Genomic DNA, 6,000 nt, shown 5'->3' on the forward strand with positions numbered 1-6,000 from the left:
ATCTGTGTGTACGGAATGAACAAAAAAAGATCTGGAAGGATACATACTAAACCTGCAACAGTTGAGAGGGGGAAGGAGAAGGGGAAATTTCACATTTTACTCCATATAGGAATTGATGATTGAAGGAGAAAATTTTCACGATATTACCTGTATAACACTGATAAATACATTAAAAAGCAACACAATAACCAGGAGTCAGCCTTGCTTTTTAATTAACTGTGAAGAAACCAAGGTTTCTTTCAACACAGAAGCTTTATTTCTAAGAAATGGCCACAAGTCCCCCCAACGAGCCTCACTCCTTCCTCATCAAATAAAACAATCCCACCAGCGTTGCACTGGGATTCAAAGAATTGAGCATTAACTGCCCCCAGAGACTCCCTCTCTACTGGAGAAGTGTGTCAGTAACAACACAGCAGGGCAGGTCAGCCAGTGGCGACAGGGACAAGAGGCCACATGAACACAGAGGAGGCAACAATACATTGTGTCTAGGGCCCAAGAAACATCACGCAGGAATTAAGATTTGAAGCCCTGGCCAACTAAAATACATATATAGAAAAAATTAGCCGGGCATGGTGGCGCATGCCTGTAGTCTCAGCTACTTGGGAGGCTGAGGCAGAAGGATCGCTTGAGCCCAGGAGTTTGAGGTTGCTGTGAGCTAGGCTGACGCCACGGCACTCACTCTAGCCCAGGCAACAAAGCGAGACTCTGTCTCAAAAAAAAAAAAAAAAAAAAAGATTTGAATACCTGGCTCGCAGTCTGATACACAGAGGTGCTTAATATCTGCTAAAAGGAAGTAAGGCTCAGAGAGAAGTCTAAAATAATAAAAAGTTTGGTCTGGACAGCTGAGTCACCAGTGAATTCAGTCACAAAAATGAGGCTCTCAAAAAGGCAGGCAACGGGAAGCAGGGAGAGGGGCTGGAGAGGCAATGACACCACCAGTGCCCTGGGCAGCATGCAGTCAGAAATGCAAATCTGAGCTCAAGGCAAGTATGGGCACATATGGCTACATCCGCAGAGCAATCAGCCCCCAAGTTCCCAAGGCCATCACGTACCAGAGAAAGTTTTAGAGGGTATGAAGAGGCTAACACTGGGAAGGTTAAAAGTGAACAACACAGTGAGAAAGTTCCTCCTCTTTGGGCCCTCTGACTTTTTTCAAGAGAAAGGCTCAGCTTGGTGCTCAGCTCCCTTTCCAACAGAGGAGGCAGGATTCTGGCTCAGAGCCTTTGCATTAGCTGGAAATGTTTTCATTTTCTTATTTGTATACATACAGGGGTTTAAGTCAAGGGAAAAAAGATGTCAATTCAACCAAAAATATTAAGTAACAGTATTGTAGTACACAAAAGGTTAAAAAGAATGAAGTTTGGGGAAAACTTCTGGTAACAATAAAGAAGGAAGAAAGAATGATTAACAGAAGGTGATCCAGCAAGTTCACGTAAGGAAATCAGAAAGGATTCAGTGAATTTGGACACCAACAGGTCACTGGTTATCTTAGTTGTTGTTTAGGTGGAGCAACGGGGACAAAACCCAGACCTTAGTGGGTTACGAAATGAGCAAATGAGGAAATGGAGGCCACAAGGGAGTGGCCTATCCTTTAATGAGCTTGGCTGTGGAAGGAGACAGCCAGAGCGATAAAGTAATAATGAGATGGGAGTGGGGAGAGAAAAATTAGGGCAAGAAAAACTAGAGAATGTAATGGCTACAGGGAGAGGAGGGAAATAACCTACACAGAAAGTTGCACAAGATGACATAGCAGCAGGGAAAGCTCCAGAGCAGAAATGAACAGAAGGCACAACACATGTTTCTCTCACTCTAGCAGGATGACTCCTGATGGGCCTAAATCTGTAGATGCAGAGGAGGGAAGCTGAAGTGGACTATAGAGAAAACATCTCATAAGGTAGGAAGTTTGGGCAACTCCTGGTCAGGGGGCAAAGTGAGGATACAGGCTGGAGAAGAGTGAGGAGTCTGGAATAAATCTCCTGTAGAAGACAAAAAGGAGTTGTTAGTGGGGAACAAACAATGATGGTGGGTGTGGAGGACCAACCTAAGGCTGGCCCCCCAAAACCATGGATTCACAACAATCCCAAGGCCATACAATTTCCTCCTCCAGTAATTTCCTGGGGGAAATGTCATTATTGGGGGTTTTCAGAGAAGTGGTAGAACAAAAGGTCATGGGGTCAAGATGCTGAGGAGAAAAGCCATTGAAGTAACCGGCCTTGGGGTCCACACTGGGTAGGTTTTAAAAAAAAAAAAAAAAAAAAAAAAAAAAGCACCAAAAGGGGGCTGGAAATGGAGAAAAGGGTCAGGAAGGCACATAAGAGCCTGGCTGTGCCCAGAACAGCAAACCTTCCAGAAGTGAGAGTTGGAAACAAGAAGGCTCCCATCAGAAGGATAAAGAAGAGTTTCAGAAGTAAAATAAGTCATACTCAACAAACAGTAAAAGTCAATTACACTAGGCAAATATACTAGGTTAACTAATTCCTATCCCCACAGAGCTTAGAGTCTTTGGGAAGACATTTAAAAATATATATATACACACACACACACACAATTTGTGGTGAGTGCTGTATGAGGGAAGTACAAGACACTTTCTGACAAAATGAGAGAATCCTAACTAAAATTGAGGAGGTGGGTGGGAGGTCAGTGAGGCCTCTCTGATAGTGACATCTGACCCAAGAGTTAATCAGGCCAAAAGTGGAACAAACATCCTGCAATGAAACGTGTAATTTCTAAGGCTGGAAAGACTTGATGCATTTGGGGAAACGGAAAAAGGCTGGAACAGTGAGAATTTTTTACTTTATTTTGGAGTTAAAAAGAGCCGGTAACAACTCCATTGTCTAAATCTCACAGGATATCTTCTAACACACTACAAGGCTTAATCATGTGGCAAAACAGTATCTTCCTTGTCCTCCCCCTTGAGCACTGAGGGATTCAGTGGCCAGGGGCCAGTTGGATCCTGCTTTGGAGAGTTGGTTCTACACACACACAGTTCTGCAAAGCGGAGGCAACGGCCAGATCACACAAGGCCTGGGAAAACATGAGCATGGATTTTACTCCAAGTGCAGTAGAATGACTTTTAAGAGTTTTAAGTAGGGTGATGATGCCATGATTCAATTTGTTTGTAAAAGACTACTTGGACTACTGTATGGATAACGGATTGGAGGAAGGAGTGCAATGAGATGATGGAAAACATTCAGGAGAAAAATGATGACAGCTTGGAACAGGATGACAGCAGTGAAGAAGGACGCAACGCTACGCTACGTGGGCAATCATGGGACAGCACTGCCAAGCGGACTGCTCAAGCCTCCACATACTCCATCGAACCTGACTACATCAACTCCCAAAGTGCAGGGCATATATTTACCCGGAAACTCTCAAATGACAACTCCAGTATTTTAACCAATATCAAACTGGGCCCGGCCGACCCTGCGTGCGGCAGCCTTATACAAGTTCGGGAAGTAGACACTTTGTCCCTAGCCTAGGCCGGGGCCAGAGCAGGAGCTGGGGCTCCAGCCGCCCCAGGTGACGGCTCGCCGCCGCATTACTTGCGGTCGCAGGTGAGCCGACCGGAAGTCGCTCCCGGCCCCACGACCCGCTCCCCGCCGCCCGCGCGGAGAAGCTCCATCACTGCAGCCGGGGGGCAGGACGCGAGCCGCAGCCGCCCGGGGAGCCTAAGCCGGGTCCAGACACCCACCCCGCGACATTCAGCCTGGCTACCGAAACACTCACCACAGGGCCGCAGGCCGCCCAGACGGAAGCAGAGACGCCACTGCTACCGCCAGCCACCGCGGAAGCCGGCCTCATTGGCCGTGGCGCATGCGCCCTCGGCTGGCCGTAGGCACCTCCCCCAACAGCCCACCCCTCCGGCTTGCGCGGTGAGGCCGGCGCATGCGCCGGGCTGCCGGGTTTGTTGTTAAGCACGGGCGCGGCCACGTGGTTTGAGGCCCTGAGCGCCGCCGGGCCTTTGTACCTGCGTGCGAGCCGGCGGAAATGTGGTCGCCGCCGCTGGCCAACTGGGTGGCTCGGGGCTGGCGCTTCACCACTAGTGAGATACCTAACTAGTGAGGCGGTTATAAAAATTAAGAGAGATATTTCCAGAGAGAGAGAGAGAAGTGTGAAGGTAAATGCTTGCAGTTAACCATCAATCCTAAAGAGAAAGTCAGCTTGGGGAAGGGAGCGAGCCCCACATTCTGGTCGCCAGCCAGGCCCAGTGGGCGTTGTCACTTTTTTTATTGGTTGGCGCGTCTAGGAACACTTGAGAACTAGAGAGAGTTCTCTTATTTATATCTGTTCCCCTCCCCCTCTGTCACGCACCTGGGGGGGAGGGGGGTGTACATAGTGGGCCTGCATAAATGTCTTGATTGCGTTAAGTCAATCGTTTAACATCTGTCCGCAGATCTCGGAGGTAGGCGAGAATTTTAGCTTGCAGCATTTGAAGAAATAAGATGTTCATGCATAGGTTCAGAATAAAGGTAGGAAGTTGAGCTTCGCCTGAGGAAAACAGCCACCGGAGGTGAGTGGTGGCTGTACAAAACGGGGCAAAAGCAGACAGAACTTCTCAACCCAGGGATTCCAGCGCTGGGAGAGGGTGGCTGTTCCAAGGCCCTGAGGTAGAAAGTCCTCTGGTAATGGAGTGACTTCTGGTAGTCACCAAGTCTGGGTAGGGAAGTGCCTTCCTCATTTTTAAGCCTGAAGCTGGACAGTAGGAAAAAGGTTGGGAAGGGGACCCGGTAATGCTCAGTAATAACATCCTGTCACTCCTGGCAGCTGCCCCAACCTGTGTTGGGGCATCCCACATAAAAATGTAACTTGTTTTTTAAAAAGGAAAAAATTCTAGGAATCACTTGAATATTCAAGTATTGAGAATAGAAAGGCAGTTGGTAGGATATTCATTTTAATGCTTCAACATGAAAGCAAGGCCGGGCAAGGTGGCTCACGCCTGTAAGCCTAGCACTGTGGGAGCCCAAGGCGGGAGGATCGCTCGAGGTCAGGAGTTCAAGACCAGCCTGAGCAAGAGCGAGACCCCGTCTCTACTAAAAAATGCAAACAAATTAATGGGACAACTAAAAATATATAGAAAAAACTAGCCAGGCATGGTGGTGCATGCCTGTAGTCCCAGCTTACTCGGGAGGCTGAGGCAGTAGGATTGCTTGAGCCCAAGAGTTTGAAGTTGCTGAGAGTTAGGCTGACACCACGGCACTCTAACTCGGGAAACAGAGTGAGACTCTGTCTCAAAAAAAAAAAAAAAAAAACATGAAAGCAGATAGTGGTTCTTAACCCTTTTGAGAATGAAGTTCCCTTTTTAAAGTGTAGTATTTTGGAAACCCTTTATGTATCAATCACAATTTGGACAAGAAAAAGATAGTATACTCAAAAGGGGAAGTAGAAGAGAGTTAATAATATTTACAAAGAGGTGGGCAGGGTTTAGGAAAACAACTAGGGATGGTACATCCTGGGCTGAATTGTGCCCCTGCTAAATTCATATGCTCAAGTCCTAACCCCCAGTACCTCAGAATGTGACTGTGTTTGAAGACAGGGTCTTTAAAGAGGTAGTTGAGGTAAATGAGGTCATCAGGGAGGACTATAATCCAATCTGGTGTCTTTTTAAGAAGAGGAAATTTAGACACGTGCACTGAGGAAAGACCCTATGTGAAGACACAGGGGAAAGATGAGCTCGTACAAGCCAAAGTAAGAGGCTTCATGAGAAGCCAACCCTGCTGACACTACAGCCTCTGACTCTCAGCCTCCAGAACCAGAGGAAATAGATTCCTGTTGTTTAAGCACCCAGTCCGGGATCCTTTGTTACTGCAGCCCTAGCAGATGGGCCTGAGTGGGTAATGGGAGGACACAGAAGGGGACAGCAGAATGGAGAGGAGGACTTGAATAAATACACTGACCCCATTACTCCATCTGCCAGTGCCTCCACTGTCAAAACCAACTGGAAGCCAGAGGCCAGGGAGCCTTCCAGGCAGATCAGTGTCCCTGGGGGGAGAGAGGTGGAGA

General features: G+C 47.7%; 1 protein-coding gene across 1 annotated transcript in view; it reads right to left on the reverse strand.

Annotated features, from left to right (window-relative positions):
* The window catches only part of ERCC6 (ERCC excision repair 6, chromatin remodeling factor), an 80,340-nt gene extending 76,581 nt beyond the window's left edge, over window positions 1–3,759 (reverse strand). The window contains exon 1 of the mRNA XM_069459915.1: window positions 3,727–3,759. The gene's annotated coding sequence lies outside the window, so the exon portion shown is untranslated. The remainder of the gene's footprint in view (window positions 1–3,726) is intronic.
* Window positions 3,760–6,000: the final 2,241 nt, after the last annotated feature.

Source organism: Eulemur rufifrons, chromosome 28 (assembly GCF_041146395.1).
Source record: "Eulemur rufifrons isolate Redbay chromosome 28, OSU_ERuf_1, whole genome shotgun sequence".
NCBI classification, from domain to species: Eukaryota; Metazoa; Chordata; class Mammalia; order Primates; family Lemuridae; genus Eulemur; species Eulemur rufifrons.